The following is a 26,666-nucleotide window of genomic DNA, read 5'->3' as shown; positions in this document are numbered from 1 at the left end:
TGTGATTTGTTACTCCCAGCCTTGGATTGTGGCCATCATTGATGTGGGATGCAGCTTTAACAGTACCAGGTGAGCAGCATCAATTAGGGCAGTAGTAGATACAGCATCAGTTTGAAGACCTAGGCAGCTATTGGATACCTAAAAAATTTTATAACACTTACAAGGCACGAGAACAAACCAGTTTAGGAGTTTGGGGCAACAAGTCCAGAAGTCTCCAAGAACAGCAGAATGGAAAAAGATCTAGGAGGGATCTGATTAGAAGGATAAGGGAAGGACTGAATGGAATTACCAATTGTAGAGAGTCTAAGAAAAACTGGAACAAGTGGAACGTGGTACAGGTCAAAGATTTTAAACCTTTCCAATAAGTTTCACAGCATTTGGCCACTTACTTTGGAAAGTACATGTGATACACCAGGGAAAGTAATGACTCAAAGCAGAGTGTGAAACTAGGCAGACTTAAGGTGGCTCTGACATAACTCTACCAACAGATGAAAACTGCAGTGCCTCTTTCACAGTGTTTAAGAGTTTCTAAACAAAAGGTAGGACACGTGTTAACAAACCCATTAAGCCAGGATGGAAAAACCTGCAGCATTATTTTTAAAGGTCAATGCTTAGAGCAATGGGCATCCAGAACAATTCAAACCCACAAAGGTTCAAGCTTTCTGAGGCAACTACAGGCCCACATGAGGCCCAGTGACGTGAATTAAGATTATTTTGTTCAGCAAAATGTTTCTGGACTAGCTCTGCTGTTTGATCTTCCAGGCTTCTTGGCAAAAGTCTATTTTATCATTAAATGTCCAAATGGACAAAGAGAATATGCTGTCAAGAAGCTTCTGTAAGGGGAGGACACAGCCTAAGAAGGATTTTGCTATAACTAACTATAAATATTCAAATCAGTATTTCCTTATCACTACCAGTGGCCAATGTCTATCTGCTCCTGGCTTCTATAGAACTGACTTCCATGTTAATCTGAGAGTTCTTCCTATCCACAACAAATGTCTCAGAAGGCTTTACTACCTTACTTTTCTACTTTTGTAGTATTTGACTTAATTCCAGACAACAGCACTTTGAGGCTAGCAGTCCTTTTCCCAAACTATGGCACCGAAATCCTTTAACTATAGAACAATTTGAAAATATTAATAATCTAATCAGAGCAATTAAGCCATGTTTGATATAGAGAAACAAAAAGGAGATTTTTAGCTGCATCTCAGCCTCTCAAGACTGTTATTTAGCAGCTGGAGCTGCTTTGAAATAAAAACTCATACAGTAAATCTGTTCTGTGTTCTCTAACACAGATGATCACAAAACCTTTTTAAAAGACCATGTCGGTACTTTCTGAGTTGGACCACATAGCTAAAACACTCTCCCCCTCAAACCAATCTTTTTGTACTTAATGAAAAGTATAAGTGTACTATTTACTTCTGCCAGCAACAAAATATAGCTTGCACTTCCCTATCTAAAAAATCTACTCACATCAGGTAAGAAGCACACTCAATCTCTTCCCCCTCTGATTAGATAGGTACCAATGCCAAATCCAGCAAGCACACAAACATTTCTGCATTGTAAGATTGTAGAATATTTCAGTGATCATGAGACTGCCAGCATGCAAATGCATGACTAACTCCAGTTGAAATTTTATGACTAAAGTCTATTTTTCCCTCTCTCTTTATTTACTTCATGCTTTCCACTGTTTATCTCCACTCATCTATAACTAATGTATCTTTAATTGAGCAGACTCGTGCTGCACAGATACTCAGAAGCTAAGTGTTTGTTAAAAGACTGCCCAACACAATGCCACTCACCTTCATTACACACCCCTTCCATTTTTCGAGCTGCTCTGATGCACAATGCAACGGTTAAGGTTCACCTTTAAAGTCCAATCGATGCCACTTGAATTAGCCACCCATTGAATGAATGAGAGGAATTCACACCTCAAGGCTTATTGTTTCAGGCTGCCTGCCAACTCAGGTGGCTGTGGCTGCAGCAGTTGCATGTTGGTCACACTTCAAAAGGTTTCTTCACAACTACAAGAGCCCAAAAGGTAGTTTGAAATCTTCTGGTCATAGAAAGTAGGGTATGACTGTTATATTTGTCTAACCTTCAACCTTTAGCTAGTTCTTTTTAAAGAAGCATGCTTTATTTATTTAAATCTTGTGTTTGAGACGCAGCTCTTTGCTTTCCCTCAGGACAGTTTTGTCAACAAGACATCCTTCTCAGAAAGGCATAAAAGCCTCCTCAGCTCCCTGAAGATGGCACGCCCAGGGCTGCATACATTCACACTGCATGCAAACTGTATTTTAATATGCATTACCAGGGAAGAAAGCAGTCACCTCTGCACCCCTCGAGGACTGTGAAAGATGGAATACTACATAAATCACAAAAATAGGCAACAAGCCAGGTACCAGAAAGGAAAGCAATTCTCATTCCTCAGTACTTTCTTGTTTCCTATTGATTGTAGTGGGAAAATTCCAAGTTCCCACTCCCAGTCTCTGGGACAGCAGCAAAAGTATACACACTTTCTGAGCATACTACTACAGAGGTTAACAAACGAGCGGGCCCCTGCAGCTTCACTGTGCTGGCTCACACACCACTGATGTGACACCAGCATTGACCTGAACTTCACTCATGGCAGTTACAGGATTAAACAAGCAAAGTCCTGAAAAACAAAATCCCACGTGCATTTTGCCCATGTGAAAAACAATTGTCGGTCATTTGTCAAAGGAGATTTACAGAGCAAACAGTTTACAGTGTTGCTTCCCTCAGACACAACAAACATGAACCCGAGTACCACACTTCCATCCTTTCCATGACAAAAGTAGGAAATACCCCCCACCCATTATTTTAAGGAAAAAAATACTGAAAACCGAAAGTGGATAGACAGGGGCTGGAAAGAAGTGTGGGTTCCAACTAGGAAAGCAACAGCTAAATTAACTAGATAACAACTGTGAATAACTTCAACAAAGAGAAGTGGATATAATGGAAAAGGTTTCCAAGACAATTAAAGTAGTAGCAACGAAAGTGCAAATGAGCATCTAGATGCTACGCAAATGACAAAACAGAATGGGGATCAGCACCTCACAGGCAGCTGCTCTGATGAAATGCATGGAGTCACACTGAATAAGTGACTCAGAAGTTCCTGGATGATGCCATGGCAGATAGGGCTACTGTATGCCTTTGTTGTATGAACAGAGGTGTACAGAATAAATATAAGGATGCAGTTTGGTCATTAGGTGGAATGTTACCAAAGTATCTTGTCTACAAATGGAGTCAGTCACCTAGAGATGCTGGAAAGAAAGCCATGAAAATACCCCAATGTCTCATTCTTACACATATCCTATCTCCAGTGACCATCAGTAACACATGCCTTGGGAAAGAACACAAAGCCAGAGTAATCTTACAGCAATTCTTTCCCAAATACACCCTTCTGGCTTCTGAAAATCAGCAGTTTATGGACTTAAGAAGACAGGCCATCATGTTACATAGTCCCTGAGTTTAACCTCTATGAATTTAACCTTTTCCTGAACCCACTTTGGCCTTCATGACATTTTACTGTAGTGAGTTCCACAAGAAATTGCACACACTTGTATTAAAATTAATGAATTAATTAAACAAGACTTTTCTTTCAAGCTTATTGCCGAAGTTTTACTGATTTGTGCCTTTATTCAAGTGAGGCTAGGAGTCATTATTCCTTGTTTACCTTCTCCATGCCATTTCTGGATTTATGACATCTTCAGCCTCCAACCAACATTTTTCCAAGCTAAAGAGCCCTAGTTTTACTCTCTGGTCCTATGGATGTCATTCCATACCTTTGATTTTTCTGCCCATCACAGAATCCTACTCAGTTCTATCATGCCTTTCTGAGTTACAGTCAGAGCCACACATATAAATTTTGATAATGACAGAAAAATTATTTCTGTTTTATTCTGTATTATAATTCCTAAGTTGCCTCTTCTGGTCACCCCTGAGTGGATATTTGAAAGAACCACGTATAACAATGCCAAGATCACTTGATATACATAAGAATTCTAATTACATTCTCCATTAAATTATTGCATGTGGATCCTTGAATCCTCAGTTTTACTAATTACCATAACACCTCTATGACAGCCAATCTAGAATTAACACAGACATTGTGTTCAGCACCACAGCTTCTCTTCAATACCGTGAACACTGGAGTATACTCAGTCCACTTTTAATAAAGTAAAAGTAGAAGGTTGTTTTGGGAATAAAGAATACCATGAATTTGTCTCATGTCATCCCTAGCACTTATGACATCTGACATACAGCAGGGACAAAGAGCTGCAAAGAACATTCCCTCCATTTGTTAAAAGCCAATCCATAATAAAGAGAAGCCTGAATAAATGCTGTGTACTTGATTCTCACTCTCAGCACTCGTTTTTCCCTTCTTCAAGGGCATGATATGGGGATATAAATCAATAGCCTCAATTCTTCAGTCTCCCCCCTGCTCCCAAGTTAACAGAAGAGATGAAAACCAGCTGCCTTCTAATTTGCCTCTGTTCTAAGTAAGTGATTCCCACATTTATCAATATTTCATCTAGCTATTTTTTGGCACCAACATTTTCCATATCACTTAGAAGTAGAAGGGTGACTAAGGATGGGAGGGGAGAACATAAATATACCCCCCAAACAAAAGAAAAAAAACCTCTAGTGTCAGATCTCACAGTATGATACTTCCTTTGCAAAATTATTCATTGTATTTAATAGTTTTCCCTCATGGAACGGCTTTATTTATTTTCTCATTTTAAGCAACCAGAGCAGACAAAATTAATGTAGACTCCTTTGGAAGCATAAGAAAGATCCTGATTTCTTCACTGTTAATTCTGACAAATATTGACCAATATCAGTGCACTCAAAAGAAAAAAAAAAAAGTTATATATGTACATCAAAAGGTACTTGGGAAGGCTTGCTTTTTGCTCACCCACTGAGAGAGCTTCCAGGTTCTGTACATGCAGCGCTAGGTTCAGAAACAGTAAATGGCTCCTGGTGCTAAGTTACCAAATCCACTGGCTGAATTCTGCGTGCCCGAGTACCATGTGATAGAAAATTATTTCCAAAGGCTTCTGGAAGATAAAACTGTAGTTTTATTCTAGGAATAGAGTATGTTCACACCCACTCTCTATAACACTGGGAAGGTCTCTACCAGGTCCATGGTAATTAACTTTCTACTTTGTTGACTGGACTGTAAGAAAACATTAAGGAAAGTGTGGTTTGGCAGGAATGCCCTGGACTCTAAAGACATGAGTTAGGCCGCTGTCAGTGTGCACGAGAAGGGCTGACTACAGTGACCTTTGGCAAGGTACCTCATCTTTCCAGAATTGAGTTCTTCATCTCTTTGCTCATAAAAGGATTGCTACTCAGTGTTTCTAGGTGGAAACTCCTCAGGCCAGGAGCTGCATCTGTTGATCTGTACAGCAATGTAATCAAGTTTTTAATCTTTAGTCTTGAGGGATCTTGGATCCACTCCTTAAGCGTCAGCTGCTACCAGTGACAACATTTTCCTGCTCATTCCCCTGTTCTCATATACTTTTTCCTTTTTTTCCTAACTCTGGCATTCATCCAAGCACGGGGGGGGGGGGGGGTGAATTAGGACTGAAAATAAAATAAAGTCACATTACATTCAAAAGGACAGGAATTTAGATTTCCTTGAAGATCTCTCTCAAATCTAAGACATGACTTTTCAAAAGTCCCAGTTTACACGCTGTCTTAGAAATATATTCTAGACTAATGTCACAATATTCCTTGAATTCTTTGTTAAGAACAAAACAGAGTGGCTGTAGTTCTGTTATTCCAAAATCATAATTTGTCATCTCAAGTAAAAACCACTAAGATGCTTCAGTAAACAATCCAAACATACCTTTTTGTGTTTCAGAAGTCAGTTGATGTGCTCATATAAAATACATTTTCTGCAATATTCAGGATAGATAGGATAGAAAATCCTACTGCTCAGTAAGCTAATAATTAGATAATAGGATAGTAAAAAGCAGATGACTGCACCAAAGTGACAACAGTATATAAAAAGAGGCAAAAGCCATCTAGGTACCAGCAAATACAGGCAAAACTACCTCCCATTAGGTAATCAGATGACCTGACAAGCTCAAATAAATCCCAGACAAGACAGAGCTAAAACAGACAAGCTCCATCAAAACAAGTTCCTCCTGCACAGAGAACTGTATTTTCAGAATTATAGTGTAACACTCATTGCTTGTTACCTAGGGAAGCATTTTTGATTTGTTTTGGCAGATAAGTAGGATTTTTCACTGTATTGTCACTCATATCTTTATAGAAAAATCTTTCTTTCAGTACTACCTACTTGGAATTTTAAAAAGAAAAGTATTCAGTGTAACTTCCTTCAATGCACTAAGAGCTACTTCAAAGCAAAAGGTATACTGTTTTTGTCATAGGAGTTACTGGCCTTAAAACAAGCACACTACAATGTTCTTGTCATGCTCAGCTTTCCAGTACGTTTCTCCAAAATCCAAGAGGTACAGAAGGCACCCTCAATGAATTACACTGCCAGTGGAGCTGTCCGTACACGCAAAAAAAGTAATCCATCAAAACAAGAATTGTGTCAGGAAGCCTTCCTGGCTTGGAGAACAACAGAAGGCGTAGTCAAAGCCCAGCTGAAGTGCTTGTGACAATGTCTGTTCAGACAGACTAGGAATTCTGTGATTCTAGCTGTACGGAAAGCTAGCCTAAAGCACCATTTAGGATATTTCTGGCATTACCCCTTTAGTAATGGACTATCACAACATATTACAGGTGTAATTATAAAATTCAACATGCATTTTCTTCAAAAACTTTTGTCTGCACAGATGCAAGCTGACAGTAACAAAGCACTGATGCAAGCTCCAGAGAGAGATAACCCGAGTTCTATTTCTTTTAATGCCAGTCAAAAACATAGTGTTTGTTTCATTTTCAAACAGGAATTACTCAGTTCTACAAGGCAGACAGAAAGTTCAAACGCAATCATATTCCCTTTAAAAGAGGACTTCCAAGAAAAAGATGTGCTGCAGTGAGGAACACAACACTAAATGAGTTTACTGCTTTTAAAAATGCATGTGCTTTCGTGATCTTTAAATTCAGGAGTATTGGACTTTTATATTCTAGGCAGGTATTTTACGGCTACCGTGCGGAGTTGCGGAGTTTTAAGAACATGCATCCTTAGGCTCACAATATATAGCAGTAAATTAAGAGATGTAGGACATAATCATTTCCATGGAAGTTGGATAGATAGAGATGGCTTTTTAGATCAGGAAAATAAATAAAGAAATAAAAACAAGGAAATTATAACCAAAACCTGCCATTGTTTGCTGAGATCCAAGAAAGTTCAGAACAAGGCTGACAGAGACAGCTTCATAGGCTTTCAGCAGAATGAGCTGTCCAAAATTTTAAACCATGAACCAGGACTCCAGACAGATGAAGATAAATAGATAAATAGATTTCATCTATTTTGGGAGATGCTGTAAGAGGTCTTTATTTTACCCAGGGATGCTGTACAAACAGGTGAAAGAAGGAAAGCTAATAAACCGATAACATAACAACAGAGTTCCAGAAATGCTGGGTGGAAGGGATCTCTAGACATCCCTAAGCCAACATCCCACTTGAAGCTGAACCAACACCAGACCAGATCAGCTACAGCTTTTTCTAGTCAAGCCTTGAATACCTCCACAAACAGAGATGCCAGAAAAATTTCTGGGTCACTGATTACAATACAGCACTACCCTCCTAGTGAGAAAGGCTTGCCTCGGGCTCAGTGTTAACCACCCAAGCTTCAACATGTGGTCACTGCTCTTTGTTTTTCCATCTGATACCACTGAGAAAAGCTTGTCTGTTTATTTGTAACTCCCCTTCAAGTAGTGGTAAGCTGCTATTTGATTGCCCCTTAGCCTCTTCTTCATCATATTAAAGAAGCCCAGCTTCTTCATTCTCTCCTTATAAGCATGCAGTTGTGGAGGTCCCATCCTTGGAAGTATCCAAGGCCAGGCTGGATGGGGCTTTGGTCAACCTGGTCTTATGGGAGGTGTCACTGCCCATGGCAGGGGGTTGGAACAGGGTGGTCTTTGAAGTCCCTTCTAACCCAAACCATTCTCAGATTCTGTGCATGCCAGACCTTTAACCACCTTCCCCTCAACCATCTCCACTTTCTTGACAGATTGCTGAGATGTGGTCCAAAAGCTGGGTGTGGCATTCCAGGGTACTCACCCCCAAGCCAAGCTGAGGGGAGCAAACAACTCTGTTCAGGAACTTTGCACTCTTTGTCAAACACCACATGATTTACTTTGGCTCAACCATCAAGTTTCTCAAGGACCTTGTAGAACAAAACTCCATCACAGAGTGGGTCAATACGGACTGTCTCCCAGTTTAGAGGCTTATTTTGTCACAGCATCTGCTCTGCAGATAACAATGCTGAACAATGTAGGGAACAATATTTCCCACAGTTTCCATTTCTGATTCTGTAACCACCCTCCAGATGAAGAGACGTACATTATGTATTAATAATTTTTTTCTAAGGCAATTCTGTGCCGTACAGAGTTAAAACAGCTCAGTAATAATATTACATATTAAATATTTGAAAATCTCTCACCTCAGTAGGAGACACTTCACAGTGAAATCTCTTTGAATGGGAAGAGAGACTGAGGAGTAAATGTTCAGTTTCCCATTCATTTTACATTCAAATTTATATTAAATAAAATACTTTGGTATAAGATAGTATGGTATAAAACAACACTTCTCATTAAAAGCTGAATTTAGTTAGAAGTGTGACATTTTGCTTCCATGCTTTTAGAAGAGGAATAACCTTTTCTCTGGTGCCTGTAAGTTCCACTCCACTGTTGAAATCAGAAATTTTGATGTATTTGATGTAAGCTTTTTTCTGCTAAGGTAAGGGTAGGAAGTGGAAAAGAGGAAGAATTTAATTCATATTCTCTGTTCTTTTGCTGGCCAGAAAGGTTATGACTGAGAGAAAAATAAAACAAAAAATATGTAAAAGCAGCTCTCATTACAAAGTATAAACAGAATATTCTGCAGGAACACCTGTTTTAAAATGAACTCTCTCCCAAGTTCATTGTCATCATTGCAGTTAGTTAGATACCCATATTTATGCTTTTACAGGACATTTGTACTAGCCTGTTTCCTTAACAAAAACAAACACAAAGTTTAACCAGAATAGTATGTTTAAACTTCATATATTCATGCCAAGACACTGCATTTTCACAATTATTTTTCTTCTCTCTGCTTCTGAGCACCTTGGGATATGTCCTTATAAAAAAGTTATTGAATCAATATACAGAAAATTAATATCTTGCAATATGCATTCAAAACAGTTTAAAGGTGAAGTTTTGAGCCAACTGGTCAATTTTGGGAAAAAAAAAAATCCATTCACCTCACTGAAGCTGAAATCCTTCCCTAGGTAATGCTCCCTAACACTAAAGGTCAATGGATTCAATGAGTAAATAGTGTTACCACTTTGAATTACTCGTGTTTTAGATGAAAACAGGCTGATGATCAAATCCAGATTGGTGCAACTCCAGTGACTTCGTATGGTTTCAAACACCGGTAAGAATAGTCACAGTAATGATGAGCACCAGATGATCCATGCAAAATAAGGTCTAAGTAAGATTTGTCTAAACCTGGCCATTCTCATAAAAATCAGCATTTTCATACTGCCCCAGTTTCCTATGCACTGAAGTCAAGCTTCCAAAGAAGCAGATACAGTTTTTCCACCCAAACTTTATTCATCAATTTCTCTTCTTAATTGGCTGCATTATTCAGCCTATACTGAAAAGCTAAAGCAAGTCCAAGAATTGCTACAGATTTATTTGAATAAAGAATGTTTTTAAGAAAGTGTATCATAATTTAGACAGACATGACTGGTATGCTTTCAACCTTAAAATATGCACAATACAGCTACAAGTTAAGACTTTGTACTTATTTTCAGAGTACACTTAGCTAAGAAAAATCTGCAAAATGGCAATTTGAAGAAGAAAAGGGGAAGGAAGAACTCCAACACCAAAATATTTGTAACAGGAAACAGCTTTTTTTCTACCCAGAGCTTGACCCTGCTTTTCAAAGAGAAAAGCAAGAGTTATGAAAAAAGGTGGTTCTTGGTGAATTTCCGAATGGATATAAAATGATTAGAAAAGTGAGAAACATGAAAGAGTAAATCTGCTGGGCTCCACTCACACCGAGACCACTTTTGAGTAAATGGTTGGACTCCATCTTCTTGTCAAAGGAGAGTAAATACAGACATAAAGGAACATGCATATTTTAATCTCACTTGGTGTAAAGTCTTGTTTGCTTCAGTATAGACAAGTGTGTGTGGAGGAGGTGTTTTTTTTTGTGTGTGTGTTTTTTTTTTTGTTGTTGTTTTTGTTTTGTTTTTGTTTTTGTTTTTGTTTTTAAACAACAGTAAAATGCAGTTCTTAATACCTCCAACAATCAAAGTAAAGATGAGTGGAGAGGGTATGTAAAATGTAGAAAGCTGGAGCCAGAAGGAAGCAGTAGTCTGTCAAGTCATTTATTTGTCTAAACTCTTGGTTTTTTTTTCCAAACTTTTTTTTTTTTTTCCCTCCCCCCCCCCCCCCCCCCATATCCATCTAGAGGGGGAAAAACATTAAACAAACTATGGCTGGAATCCCCACTGGAAGGCTGGTATCTTCTATAGAGCTCAGCTGCAATGGTATTCATGTTCCTTAAGCCTCTGTTTGAACAATGTCACTATGGAAACAGGGCTGTGATGCCCTGCACCTTTATCAGGACTTCTCTATTTAAATTCTTTTCTTGAGTTTTTAACAAAGCCATTCACTGAACCTCAACTAATCCAAGATTCTGTTAGGGGTCTTGGGTTTTGTGGTTTAGTTCGGTTTGGTTTTTGTTTTCCACTACCCCATTGCTTGCAAAAGGTTCTCTCCTCCACTAATGCTGCCTGACAAGTTTTGTTTGTTTCATCTCTTCAGTTCCTAGCTCAAATTATTATGGCTGTATTTATTGCCAGACTCTATAATTTTTACCCCCCAGCCCCTCCCAATGACATAGTTTTCAATGAAAATTCCACTCATTCAACAGCAACTTTTTCATTTTGCTTTTAGCTGCTAGGAATCTGCCTGCATCTACATCAGATGTGCCTGAAAGTTCTCTCTGGAGAATTCTTAGGTTAGAGGTATAAAGGGTTACATCTCTGTAATACGAAGTTTATCATTTCCAGATGCACATGGAATCCCAAATCCTGTGTTTACAAATTCCAAATATTAGAATACTTTTGGAGAACAGAGAACAGAAAGGGAGCTGTGAAGCTTCAGGGCCAATTTACATAAGTGAAAAAGGGCAAATATGGGTTTACCCTCACTGCACCCAGATCTATCACAGAATCACAGAATTTCTAGGTTGGAAGAGACCTCAAGATCATCGAGTCCAACCTCTGACCTAACACTAACAGTCCCCACTAAACCATATCCCTAAACTCTATATCTAAACGTCTTTTAAAGACCTCCAGGGATGGTGACTCCACCACTTCTCTGGGCAGCCTGTTCCAATGTCTAGCAACCCTTTCGGTAAAGAAGTTCTTCCTAACGTCTAACCTAAAACTCCCCTGGCGCAACTTTAGCCCATTCCCCCTCGTCCTGTCACCAGGCACGTGGGAGAACAGACCAACCCCCACCTCGCTACAGCCTCCTTTAAGGTACCTGTAGAGAGCCATAAGGTCGCCCCTGAGCCTCCTTTTCTCCAGGCTGAACAAGCCCAGCTCCCTCAGCCGCTCCTTGTAGGACTTGTTCTCCAGACCCCTCACCAGCTTTGTTGCCCTTCTCTGGACTCACTCGAGCACCTCGATGTCCTTCTTGTAGCAAGGGGCTTCATTAGCTCACTACTTTTGATCTTCTGATTTGGCTGAAGAGAAGGTAACACAGCAGCCCAAGCCATGCTGTGGCTATCAGAGATCCCAAGAAGAGCTGGTATAAATACCAAGGCAATTGTCATCAACTATCCAAACAAGCTTCACAGTGAACTAATCAAAACCTCTATATGACTTCCACTGAGACAAAGCAACTGGAAATATATTGATGTTTTAAGAACAGGTAAACTGTAAAGAAAGCATAAAATTCAAGTACTCCCTCTTTTTTTCTTTTAATTACATTATTTCTGGACCTCCATTAGGCAAGCCTATGGAGGCAGGAGCAGCACAATTCACAAGCAATATTCACCAGGTTTCAGTTACTGTTTCACACAGAAATCAGAGGGGCTCTTTGGAATCTCACAGCAAGCTATTTCATTTCTTTCACACTGTCACTACTGCAAATGGAAATTTCCTTTACTCTTCTCATAATATAGCACATAGTAACTTCTGTGAGGTGTAAAACATGACAGACAGTGATAATAACTTCTAAAGCATATTCTTCCTGATCCTTAATTTATTTTAGCTTGCTGAGGAACAAGTTTGAGGTATGACCAAGAGGAGGACCTGCATACCTAAACAACCCTTATACATGCTTCAAGTTCTTCAATCCAAAAAAGAAATCAAATTCATATCATTTTCCACACATTTAACCATGGGACAGCAGCCTCCTTTCCCATTTCCACACTGATCGGGAATTTGCATTTCTAGTTCAGCCCATATCCAGGAGAACCATGGCAGAGCAGGTAAGCTCCTTGATCCCAAATACAGCATAAATCACTGCAGAGTCATTACACAAGCAGCATGGTTCATAGAGAACACGTTTTTCAGAGAGCTCCTCAGATAATGATATGCTAAATTCCATTGATGTTCAAGAGAACATAGGTAGTTCTGAAAAGTGCTGCTACACAAAGAAAGAAAGGTAGAGGCCAAACAATATACATACATTTAAGCTTCATCTCTAGTACACTAATGGCTCTTCTTATTATTTATTTTTAGGAACTACCAGATCTGGCACAAAATAAAATGTTTTGTTTTCTCTCTCTCCCCCCTTCCCCCCCATTCTCAAATTAATAATTCCTCATAAATCTTCTCTGGCAGCTACTGCTCCACATCATAGTATCTTGCCCTTGTACAGACTAAACACACTGCTGATTTCAAGGGACCTGGGATATAAAATGAATCCGTAGCATGCTAATTTATTTTCTTGCCACCAAACCACTTCCAAGAACCCTATGCATAAGGCCATAAATGCCTTCAACCTCCTCTTGCTCAGATGGCAAAGGACCATAGCAAGAGTTCAACTGTGCCTTTGGAGAGGAACAGTCCTACACCTACATCTGCAGTTTTGCAATCTAACCGGTTACCTTCCATGTATAAGTTGCCTACTGGTTCATTCTGTGTCTCACTCATATTAGTTTCTTACACAGCTGGGTTTTAGCCCCATTTTTTTCATACATAGCATACTTTTAATAGCTACAAGACCAAAAAACAAAACAAAACAAAAACAACTCTGAGTAACAAGAGATTACCAGAGATGTCTCTGAGATAGCCAAAGACAAAAAAAATCGTAGGTAAAAATTAAACAGGGAACATATTTAGTTTTAAAATCAGAGTAATGTTCACAAGTATGGTAAAGAAGTAACTTCCAACTAAAGAAAAAAAAAAAACTTAATTGTGCTTAAAGATCAGAGTGTGAAAGAGGTATGACACAGCTATTTAAAATGTAGGATAGGCCCTCCTGGACCACTGGGTCTCATTCCCTGTGAGGATAGTACCAGAGCTGGATACTTCTGTGTACCTCGTTATCCTTTCATTATGTTGTGCTCTTCCCTCTGAAATTACTAAAAGTTGTGCTTACGTATCTGAGGGCAGATCTGGGCAATTTGCCTCTAGCCTCGTACCACTGAATACACTTCCCTTCCTTCCTCCCTGCCCACAACTTTAACAATTAAACTAGGAACATAAATATCTATTTCAGATTTCCTTGGTTTAGGCGGATTAAGCCAAGATGCTCCCCTCCCCTCCCTAAACATCTATAGCAATGAATCCCTTTTGGAGTAATTTCTCCTGCTATGGAAGGCACTAGCCAATGACATTGATATGTATTTGCTCTAGTTTATATTACAAAATGGAATTAATATGGAGAGAAAGACATTGGTTGCTTCTGTACTCTTCAGGCTGCTGGGGGTCCCCAGAAAACAACTGAAGTGGTGAAATGAAGTTGGAAGACTGATTTTCCTCAAGAGCTTTCTCACAGAAAGCTTTAGTGATTCTTCCACTAGAGATTTCTCACCAGACAGTTGCCATTAATTACTGCATGGGAGCATTTGGCCAGATGCACCCAAGACACAAATCACGCATTAGGGATTTAGTTGGTTTAGAACCATAGCAGAATGAGTTGGCTTTCTCCTATTGCGTCTGTTATGCATTATTTCAAATTTCTATGGCATTTTTACTGGCCTGGTTGCAGATGGAAGCAGGTAGGACTTAGTAGTGAAGCTAATGAGGACACAAACCGAATTTAAGTGAAGTAGGTAACTGGAGCATTTCCAAAACCATCAGCCTCTCCCTGCTACATTACATACTACCAACCTAGAGGCCACAGCAAGTTTAAACCCACTGTTAAACCTGTACATAAGTGGAAGGCTCTGCTTCATGGGCTAGAAGAAAATTAATATGATGATTAAGAGAAAAAAACAGAGTTAAAGCCTTGTTGGCACAAGTAGTAGTAGAACCAGCTGCCAGTTGTCTTGGAATGAGGAGGCACATTGCAATAAGAACCACATTTTCTGTCAGAAATCTCGGCCTCAGAGAACATTACTAGCAAGTTCTCTCTAACTTCATGGATTTATAGCATGGTCTGGCTCAGAACCACTGCAATTTCAGAGCTTCCTTGCAACAAAAACTGTTATTAAAGTTTGAAACTCTAGCCAAAGCTTTTTGTCCTGTAACAGTTTATCATCTCTCTCTCTTCCAGTGGTAAAAGAGCAACAGTGCAATGGTCTCTCTAGGTTATATGTTAAAATATGTGCAATAACATTTCAGAACTACAGAATCCGCCTTCCAAAAAACCCACTTTCTGTGCAAGTTGCAGGGAGTCCACTGGGTCCTGAGGTCAGCAAAATATATCATCTCATTCCATCTTCATCTCTTCTCTCATCAAAAGAGATCAACCGATGAGAGAGAAATAAAAATATTGTGCCCAAACATGATCAGAGGTAGGAACATATATTTATGTGTTTGTGGCATGGAACAGTAATGCAATGATGGTGGAAGGAAAATAATCTAAGGAATTTTCCGTCTCATTCCGTACAAGTTATGATGCATTAAACATATGTGCACTACTGTTTGCACAGAATACAACTCATCCAGATATACTTGAACTAGTTTTAAAATGAGTTAGTGATGGTGAAACAACATAGCCCACAAATAGAGACTTCCCACTGAGTCCTGCTCCTCTCCCTTCACAGAGGGGTAGCATTTTTCTAGGATTAAAAGAACTCAGACCTGAAGGAGTAACTGAGTTGTGACATTCTCAGTCTCCCAATCTCATTCTGCCCAATCAGTCTTCACTTTATATATTGATAAATGGAATAAATCCCCTTGTAAGGAAAAGGAGATTAGAAGCTAATCTTTGCTCTAACAATAAAAATAAGAAGCTGCTTCACAAACCATTTCAGCTTTGTAGGTTAAATGGAACCAGCTGTACATGCAGCCATCATGCAAACAAAACAACATCGTCACTAAAAAGAAGCAATTTCTTGGCAGCACAAAAAAGTGGATAGGACACTGCAGTGGTGTCACAAAGTTTTAGGGTGCAAGGCCAGAAGATACAGTTCAGTCATTTATTTTGACCCACTGGATACTGTAAGCAATTCAATTTAACCCTCTCACATCTATAATGAAACTGATATTTTCTACCTGCATGATGCACAAAATATAGAAAGATAATTCCTGAACAGTGGTGCCCAAACAATTTCTGACAGCTGTGGCTGCTGCATTGACTGAACTCAAGTCTCTGAATTAAGTCCTATGAAATCCAGTATTTGCCCAGGAAATATGTCTGGGATTATCCCATAGATTCCACACGCACAAGATACACGTAGCTTCAAAATACAACTCCCTGCTGACTGGAGGAAGAGCAGGTATTACAGGGTTTTAAGTCTCTGGTAGCAATATAGATATCACATCCTTTTACTGTATTACTCTATAGACTCCAATAAATCTACAGAATTCAGTTTACCACAAGGCTACTGTTTCTCAGAGAAATGGACCCAATGACTGGTATTTATTTGCTGAGACAAGCTCTATAAAAAAAGAAAAAAATCCATACTATTCCCCTTCACGACCACAAAGATGACAACTTGCTGCCAATCTGCCTGCCAGGAAACCAGCTGGAAGCAATATCACTACCACAATCTATAGGCATCAATCCAATGCATTAATCAGGTCAGAGTTCAATAACTGCCAGCATCTTGAAGAACTGGAAAGGATAAAGCTGTGGTAATAAGGCACAGTCAAGATCAATCCCCAGGGTCTGTTTAGTTGTTCTTCCCCTCCTTTGTTTTCTTCCTATTTTTCCTTTAGAAAACATCCAGCATTAGTGTTTTTCTTCCAGTGTTTGGGTTAAAATTCACCAATTCAGACAACTTCGAAGTGCAAGCAAGGCCTCCCAGTTTATTTGACGCACATACATGTAATGGAAAACATCTACTGCCTTGCTGAAAGAAAAAGTCCTCTCACACATAAGCCAGAAAAAGGCACAGACTTCTGCTTTAACAGTGGAGTTACCCAGATAATCCCTTAAAAGGGCATTGAAATAGTCTAGAGAGAATTGAATGGGCCATGACAATAATCCAGAGATTAGAAAAAATATGTACTTATATAAATGTTTACTATAAGCAACAAAAACAACAACAAAAAAAGTACAAATGTCATTTTAAAATGCTTACAAGGTTTTTTACCACAGAAGACAGAAATGCTTTCTGAGGCAAAAGACTAGCTGTCTCAGGTTTGAAAGTTATCTTGGAGAAAGTCATATCAAAATCCAGGTGCTGGAAACTGAAGCTTCAGAAATCTAAATTTCAGAGTGAATTTCTTCTAAAGCATGAGGAAAGGTTACAAATCAGAGAGAAAAAAAAGAAAAAAAGAAAAAAAAAAAAGGTGTTGCATATGATTGCCTATGATTTTGGTCCCCTTTCATTCTCTTTTGAATAAAAAAAAAAAAAAAAGCTGTTTTTGTGGATGATATGTTTAAACAACAGAAGTTAACAAGCATGTTACAAGACTAATGAAAAGACATTGGCTTCTGAAAAGCAAGGAGTAAGAGCAGAAAGACTTCAAATACATCTAGATTAAAGAAACACAGAAATCACAAAGATGCAATTTTTATCAGTTCAGTAAAGTTCTCCAATTTACAAAAAAAAAAAAAAAAAATCATCTCACTGGAAGTAAGCTGTTCATTATCTTGCACAAAGCTCTTTGGGGGCAGTGACAAAGTCTTCCTCAGTGTTTGCACAAAAGCTGGCATAACACAGCTCAAAGTTAATCGTTGTACTACGTAACTGCATAATGCAAAAGGGAGCAGTCAGCCCTTGTTCTGAAATGAAGTTAACCAGAACTGTTCATAATAACTGCATCATGTCCCGACAGTGAACCTAAATTCTGGTTTTGTTTTCACAAGCTGAGATTCAATATTTGTCAAACAGTTCACCAAAGCTTTTTATTTTTCTCATAAGCTCATTTTTTAGTTTCCAGAAGTCTTTCTGCCTCCTGTAAAACTGGAAACTTCGCAGAGCAGTTTTTCAATAAAGCACATTAAAGATCTCTCATCTAAGGGTGGAGAAGAGTGAATAACTTTGTTATATGGAAGGGGCAAGAAACAGGGAATAAATGTAATAATTTTAAAGGGCGATTTTAAAATCTTATTTATTTTTCAGGGTATAAATTGGGAATGGTAGCTCATAATACCTTCATGCTTAGTTTGTAAGCATCTAAAATCTTCTTGGTCTGCAAATGGGGTGGAATAAATATGGATAATTAGAAATCAGAGTTTACCTCTGAAAATTATTTTTACATCAAATCTCTTAATGTGGGTGAAATTATTTTTTTTATTAAGTACATATTTTTGAGCTAATTAATCTAGCTGAGCCAACAGAGTCACAATTTATTTTTTTTTCTCAATATTGCAATCCTAGGGAAAAATCTTAGAGACTCACAGAGAGCTAGGAACAAAAATCAACCCAAAAATATATTCCACACTACAACAAGAATTCTCCAATGAGTCACAAAAATTTGGCATATGAAGCATATATTTTAAAGGTAAGAAATTAAAATATTGATGAAAGTCGAACACCCAAGTGTGTACACTTGCATTTAAAAATGATACCTCTGCTCCTCCCACCCCCTCAGTATATCAAGGTAAACCTAGACTAAGCCTATTATAGGTAATGCAAGCATACCACTCACAGATTTTATCCACTGAACTACTAAATTGATTTTAGCTAGAGTAAAACAATTTTGCATTCAGATATGCGCTCAGAAGAATAACATTGCTTACCTTTTTTCAGGCTTTAGAGAAGTCCTTTCAAGCTCCTTCCCTTCTGATCCTTGTCTGTAAAGTGTTTTGAAATCTAGTGATGAAAGCAATAAGAACTATGTATTTGACCATAGCATTTGAAAAACATTCTAATAGAAATCCTACAAATAATTCACGTTAAAGAAGGCATTTTAGTTAGAAAAATATAAATGATTATGTTGTTGAAATTATCAATACCTAAATATCAGACTAGTAAAGTGTGTCTAGCTTAGCCACATAAATACACAAGTGAAATAAAAAATGATATCTAGATAACAAGGAAAATCCTTCTGAAGCCTAGCACTGAGAATAAATCCATAGCCTAATAGGTCCACAGAGGCCAATGATCACAAAAGTTCCTGACAGCCACTGAAATTTCATTTGATGAGAAATCATTCATGAGAACAGATTCATCAGACACAACTGCAAGTACTCTGCATCATGAAGTCCAGTTCCTCTTTATGACAGGCAGCTGTTTCACTTAACATCATTTCCCTTGCACATATTACAATGAAATGATGAGATACAGGTTTTCACCACAGATGTTATTCCAGTCAGCTTTGATGAAGAAATTGCTCTGGACAATTTCACTTTTTTTTTTTTTTTTTTCTTCAGTAACTTTTAAAATATACAACTCTTCTTCATTTTTTAGTTGCTGGTGTGATGGGGAACTCCTGCAACTCATCAGCAAAGTCATCTATACACATCACTGGCCCAGGCTCACTCAGAGACAACATGTACGTTTCCAACAGCTCTCTGCTCCAGACAGACATGTAGTAGGCTTGAATCCAAGGTCTTCAACAGGAAAGCACAAACATATAGCTGGATCTGAAGAAAGACTGGTCCAGTACTCATAGGTTAAGTAAAGACTCAAAAAAAAGCTCTGCAGATTTAGGTGAGACTATTTATAGAATGTAAGGTGATTGCAAAAGCAGGGGACAGGACATGGTCCAGGAAAATGCATACAGTGCAGAGAACACAGCACTAGACTATTCACCTATCTAGGTGTTATTGGTTAATATTAGCTTTGACTAGCTAAGCAATATTAATTAACAATAATTTGTTTGCATATCTCCTATCAGTGCTGGAATGTGCTTCTAAGAATAGCAGCACGTGCTTTATGGAAGAAGGACAATGTTCTGGTAACTGCACAGAAATTAATATAAACACACTTCAGCTCTTGTAAACGTGCCTACTGAGACCTCTCAAATAACCTCAGAAAATCCTCCTTCAGTTTTTTTCTGTGTCTGAAAAGTTGAAAGAGCAAGGCTCTTTCTGTATGTCTTAAGAGCAGGGGGGTTAAATTTTATGAAAGCCTGGGCTAGAATGTGTACAAATACAAAGATTTGCACATCACTGCATATACCATGTATATGCAAAATGGAATATATGTAGTTCCGTTAGTTCCCCAAATAACTTTGTGCCTCTCAATTTTAATTGTTTGTTTCCACATTATTACAGTACTAATAGCTGCCATATATCATCAACACATAAGGATTACAGAAATAATTATTCTTTGTCCATTTAGGGAAGGAAGGAATGATACAGTATTGGTCATCATTCTAGATTCATATACAGTTCTCCAGTGCAAAAGACACTTCTAGGTGTATGGAACAGTCCAAACAAGAGAAAGCTATAAAGGCTACCTGCTAGACAACATACGCACAAAAAAAAAGTGATGCAGAACAGTTATTTTCCAAATCCCACAATGCTGGAATGAGGCTGTACTTACTGAATATTACAGTATACCCATCTATCTAAATAGAGAATATTTGTTAACACAGCAGGTTACAAGCTTCTGTAACTTGCTTTCATGGGAGGCAGTAAAGGCAAAGGATGTCCGTAGGTTCAAAAATGGATTAAACAAACTTCTGAACAACAGGTCCATAAATATACAGTTAAAGGACTAAATGGGTATGTATCCTAACGTTAACACAAGAACGGTGGGAAGTGGAAAGGCAGGGAGAGAAGTGGATCTCAAACAGTAGCTGTTCAAGAATCTAAGAATACTATACCTCTTTAAGTAGCTGTTTAAGAATACCATCTTTGAAGACCGTAATTTATTTTTATCTTATAATGACATTTAATCAGCAAAGCTGTATTTCCTGTCTTGTAAGTGAAATATAAGGACAGACAGAAAAAATACCTCACAAGAAGTGCTATTATACTGAGTTTGTCTTCAAGACAATAGAGCTTTTGTTTTGAGGTTCAATTTATTTCCTCATTATTTTTAACTCCTACAGTTGTAAAAGAAAATATTTTTTTTTTGATTCTTTGGGGAAAAAATATCTGTATGCTACACAGATCAAATATTAGACAAAGATCTCTCTTGTGTCTTGTGTCTTGACATAATCTATCTCAAAATTTTGTAGTTGTAATAAAACCAGCTAGAAAGGAATGAGCACTGGGAAGTTTTATAGAGAATTCCATTCATCACAGAACACATAATGGGCATGAAGAGACAAGAAACACCATTGGCATTTTTATCCTTTTTAATTTTGTGAGAAGTAAGCTACGTTACTACAGTTTCTTACACCGATATCAATAACCATGCATCTCTAATATAATGTATGGTACATCCCATACATTCAGGATCCTTCACAGTGCCCATACACTGATGAATGACCACACCAAGCTCAAAGCAGGTTACCTTAATTGTCAAGTAAACTACAGAACTAGAGAAAAACAAATCCAAGAGGTGTTGTTTTGAGAAACAACAGTGTCCCTAAAGGGTACATTCTAATGCCAAGTACTAAATATACTTACACATTCATGTTTACTTTTTGCCACCTCAGACAAAACAAAAGGGATAAAGTGGTAACAAGATTGCAGTTAAAGGATATTACATCAAATCTAAGGTCAAGATCACATGTGGAGAAAGGTCCAAATTATTTTACCTGGAAAACTATTTGAACATCCCTGGCTTTCTGTCCTGGCTGTCAAGATGCCATGCAAGTCATTAATCTGTGCAAACTCACTTTCTGGATGTCAGTGTGACCCAGTCAGGAGCTGAGCCTCCACTTCTGTTCAGGCTAACCAGGACAGCTGATTTGGTCTCCATCCTTCAAAGTCCCCATGCTTGGAAATGCCTTGGAGAATGAGAGTAACTTCTGAGTTTTATAGCAGATAAGAGCTAAATAGATTGAATGCAACCTAAATGGTTTACAAGTCACCTGAGATGAACTAGATATTAGCACAAGCTAAGGTAAAATGAAGGAGTAATATCTCAACTGACTAAACTGAGAAGCATTTGAAGCTTCTGAGGCATTTATCAGTGAGGAGCCCAGTACAAATGCCATGTTCAGGTTGAATAGAACTCATGTCTTGATCAAAACTCCCCACCAGCTGAAATAAAATTTTGGTCCAACAAATTGGGGCTGAGGCAAAATGGAGTGACTGCTTCTGAGCCTGCTCAGGCACTGGCCAGCCATGTCCGCAGCGCAAGACAAGACCCTGCCACCTCACACGACCCTCAGCTTGAGGGGATCGCCTCACTGGATACTCACTGCCATCCCTCAGTCCCCTCTTTATTCACCTCTCTCACACACAAAACTGTAATGGGCAGGTTTGTGTGCCAGGGTGGAGGCTGTGAGCTGCTCCAAACTGTTTCCAGATGGTTCTGGCGGGCTCTGGCACTGGGGCGGCCCAGTGAGAAAAAGCCACCAGAGCCCAGCCGTGGCGCCAAAATGTCCGTCAGCATGAGTGTGGTTGAGCAACGGTCATCCAGAGAGGGTGTGCAGTCTCCAGCTTTGGAGATGCTCAATACTGTATTGATTGGCAAAAAATAGTAAATAAAATTCAAAATTCCCTGACTCAAGCTTTTTTTTTTTTTTTTTTTTCTTTTTTCCCAGCAACACAGAGTTGTCTTGCCACAAACTCTCCAGCAAAAGTACAATGTGCTGTTCAGGCACCTCCCTGACCAGGGAATAGCACAGCACACACCCTGTGCCCCCCCCCAGGAATGCTGGCTTTTGGACTTCAAAAACCAGCAGCCATCTTCCATTCAAATGTGTTCACTCCACTCATGAGCATGGACATTTTCACAGCAACATGAAAAATTTCTGTACTGAGGAGGAACAGGGAAAAGAGTAGGAAGAAGAAAGGGAAATGAAGAAGAAACAAAGCATCTTTCACCACTCCCTTGTCTGTGAGAAAGATGCATCTAGGCATGCACAGACACATAAGACAGGATCTCTTCCTAAAAAAACTGCTTGATGCATGTTCATATATTTGCTTGCCTCTTACTGATAGGAGTTCAGTCAGCAGCAACTACCTCCAGCTGGTTTCAAGTTACAGCCCAGGGAAGCAGTGCCATAAAATTCCTCACAGCCACCCAAACCATTACTCTTCTATTTTCTGCCATTTGGGGTCATCACACCCCCTCTGGAAAGCTTAGAGGTATGATACCACCGCAGGCATCTTCAGAGAGAGCCTGACAATGGTGTATTATGAGGCTTGTTGTAACATCCTTTCAATATCCTTAAGGTCCAGTGATTTAGAGAAGAGAGCCTTTTGTGTCTCCTGTCAGTTCCAGGAAGCTCCTGTCACTGGCATGGAGACTGCATAAGGAAAAGAGCTGCTAAATAGACCAGTTAAAAGAATATAGGCCCAGTTTAACCCCCATGTTACTGAAAACCATGAATGCTGCAGCTCAGTTGAGGTCAGAGGAATGGCACTGCTCTGAAGCTGGGGGTGAGATGCCCATAAACCAGCTGTTACATTTCAAAGCCAGGGCTCCCTGTGCGATGGTCTCACAGGCTCTGCAGGAGATACATCCCCTGAGGCCACCACAGCCAGAAAGGGGGCATTTAAAGGAGGACCACGTGTACACAAATGGATCCCACTGATATAACCCACAACAAAGACCAAACTTACACTGCATAAAATAGAAATAAAGGGTTTCTCACCTCCAGAGCTGGGCTGGACTTGAACTAGTGATGTGGAGGCCTAGCAACACGTTCAGACAGGAAGCATTTACATAATATATTTCTCTTCTTCCACCAAAGGAGAGGGAAACTTATGGCCATAAAAAAGATTGAGAGTAAATAACCCGAGTAAAGAAGGCTTTATTTATTTATTTATTTCAATTTTCTCTTTCATGTATATTTTAAACACAGTCTGCTGATTGCTTTTGTTCTGTAACTCTCCTTTTGACACAAACGAGTATAAGACCATACCAACAGTAGTTCCCTGACTTTGACTTTGCAAGTGTTTCTTACTGAACACATCCTCACATTTGTTCTCAGAATCACAGAATCTCCTGAGTTGGAAGGGACTCACAAAGACCATTGAGTCCAACTTCTTTCAGATGCAGGCTGTTAATCCTTGTTCAGGCAACATGGTCAGTTTTTTTTTATTTTAATTTTTAAATATTACATTGATTCCAAATACATGACATAAAATAAAAGAACACCCAATACTTCAGTATTAACAAACAGTTTACATCATTATAAGGAGTTTATGGAATTATATATTTAATTCATTAAGAGTCGATCAACTTCCTAAGAGTTAACGGTGCAGAAAACACCTGAATAACTACAGACTTTTTAGAGGGAGATATTGAATTTGTCATCCTGTTACTTGTACTGCACATTTACTCAGTAAATGATATTGTAACTGTTACTCAGTAGATATCAAAAGCCTCATGTCCATGTCACAGTTTGTTTATTTATCAGTTAATGCTTTGCACCACAAGTATTCATCAGTTCATAGCACTTCAGAGAAAAGCACCACCATGAAATAAAATGCAACGACATCCTGATCAGAACTAGAGAGCTGGTAGCTGCAGCTCTTGTTACCAAAGCTGTCTTCAAAATATAACTCTACTAAGCCTTAGAAGCAGACAGGAAATTTGCAATACTGCCAGGCAGATAAGAACAGCTAATTCCCCAAATGGGGATCCTTTCATTATTTGGGACATTTCAGAAAGTGCCTAGGCCAGACCAAGTACCAACCTGTGTCTCTCTCTAGCCACTCAAATCCTGACCCTCTTTGTGAGAACATTGGCAACTCACTTGGTCCTTGGTCTCCCCATCACTGACTTGTCCCTTATTATTTTGCTGAGGTTAACAGTAAGGATAGTAATTTTCGTTACTTGACTGTCTTTCCCACCAAAAGCTGGATTGCACTGTTCTAGAGAGTACATAAAGCCTCTTGGGATGAAACTACAGGTCTGGTGGTCAGATTGTCCTCGACTACACAGTCCCTGTATTATTTTGGACACACCTTTCTGTCTGTTCAGATATCATCCTGCTGCTCTGCAAATGTCCCAAAACACAAGAGAGCTGTAGAATACCAGAAAAAGCAGTAAAAGGATAATCCAGAGTGGTGATCCTAACCTGTTGTGCAGCAATCAAAAATACATTGCACTGGGTGTACAATAACAGCACTCACCATCACACGCTTCCCTCAGCCTGAAGGCTGCAGCTTTAGACCACCTGTGGGCTCTCAACAACTTGTGATATTTCACGAGAAAAGAAGATAAAAGATGCATAGTACTGGCAACTACAGCATATCTTCTTTCTCCCACAGGTTATATGTTCAACGTTCAAACAGAATATATGGTCTGTTTTAATCCTTTCTGGATGAAGCAAATTACTGAAAACGTCCCTCAGGATTCTGAATCCTGCAGCATATCAGCTGCATCACATAGGCCCTAAAATGCCTTTGGTGTTAAGAATGCTGTGCATACAAACAGCACTTCAGCCTAAAGAATAAATGTGCCATAAACTGGAAGTGTTTTTGGCAAGTGAGTAAATTTAATCCAATTACAGCAGAGGTGATGAGGTCAAGCTGACTCTTAGTGAAGAATCACCAACAAGACTGTCCTCAAAACACAAGACACAGCAGCTTGCTGGACTGCTTGAGAGAGCTGACACACTGTAGTGAAGTTCAGCAATGCTCAGACTCGTTATAACAAAGATAAGTGCCAAGAAAGTTCTTTGTGCCAGCAAGCAGAAGAGGAAAGGGATTCAGCAAGAACACACTTTGTAAAGCACACTGTAATCCTAAACACTTAATTGCCTTTGGCAAGAGCTGCATCCCGTTGCTCTCTCAGAAGTCGTTTTATCTGCAACTTGATGCTCACAGCTACACCAGTGAATGGAGTGGGGGAGGAGGAGAAACTGGGGAAACAGTGAGAGAACTATAGCTATGAGTCCTTGCTAAGCTACCAAAGCAAAAACATATAAAATACCATTGTGTGCAATACCTGATCTACACATCCAATCAATCTGGAGAGCTCCCTTAGAAGCAAAGAGTGACTTGCATCCAGGCTCCTAAATCACCTACAGAAGAAGGGAAATATGTTGTGGAGTTACACACCTGTATTTATATTTAGTATTTATGTAGGAGTGGCCTCGTTTCCAGACATTCTAAAAGAGCCTATTTAGGTGGTTGGAAACTCAAAGTTATCGTCAAAATTTCTGTTTCTTTTCCCTGCCTCTGCTTATAATGCAGCATTCACAAATATTTTACAATATGTTAATGCCAACTCATTGTTCCCACATAGATGGAAGACTCAAAGGTAAATAATGCACCAAGCCTCTTTAATTAAATAAGGAGTTTGGGGGAGGAGTTTCTGCAGACCCTTTTAAATTTTAAAGCCTGCCAGCAGGATGAACAAAAGGTAGATTAGGCTCACATGATAAATCCCAGTAAACCTGAAAAGCCTTTGTTAATAAGTCACTAAAGGAAATTTTTTTTCTTAGAATTTCTGCTCACCAGAAGCGAGAGTTAAGATTATTCTAGTGTGTTTAGTCTCCAGCAGCATTAAATGGGTATATGCCTCATGGAGCTCTAATCTCCTCATTTGTATAGAGCTCAATTCTCCTTTCATTCTTACTAAAGAAGAACCAGTTATTTCTAGCTTTTATATAGGGAGCAGCTGCTGCAACTCAGGAGGCAAAAAACATTTATGAAATCAGTCAAGTCTCCCAGGAAAATTAAAGTGACTCTCTAATCAGCTTTCTGTTTCCAGCTCTTTAATAGCAGCAGCAGCAGCAACAGAGATACAAGTGCATTTTCATTTCATTTTGGTATTTCTTTCATGTAGCAGGTTGCAAATGATCCTTTCAAGTTTCCATTCATAAGTTAGTGTTCAGTAGCTTGTTCACAGAGCCAAATGGCATGTTAGCCTGGCAATTAGTACACTCTCCTGTTTGTAGAGAAGCTTAATGA

At 39.0% G+C, this 26,666-nt stretch overlaps 1 protein-coding gene across 5 annotated transcripts in view; it reads right to left on the bottom strand.

The window, feature by feature from the left end:
- The window catches only part of MYLK (myosin light chain kinase), a 204,298-nt gene that overhangs the window by 173,325 nt on the left and 4,307 nt on the right, over window positions 1–26,666 (bottom strand). For 4 of the 5 annotated variants that reach the window (XM_032189767.1, XM_032189765.1, XM_032189769.1 and 1 more), the window contains exon 2: window positions 18,471–18,543. The exons of the other annotated variant lie outside the window; for it this stretch is intronic. The gene's annotated coding sequence lies outside the window, so the exon portion shown is untranslated. The remainder of the gene's footprint in view (window positions 1–18,470; window positions 18,544–26,666) is intronic. 5 annotated transcript variants of the gene reach the window in all.

This window comes from Aythya fuligula, chromosome 6 (genome assembly GCF_009819795.1).
Source record: "Aythya fuligula isolate bAytFul2 chromosome 6, bAytFul2.pri, whole genome shotgun sequence".
NCBI classification, from domain to species: domain Eukaryota; kingdom Metazoa; phylum Chordata; class Aves; order Anseriformes; family Anatidae; genus Aythya; species Aythya fuligula.
This window is presented reverse-complemented; position numbering and strand designations above follow the sequence as displayed.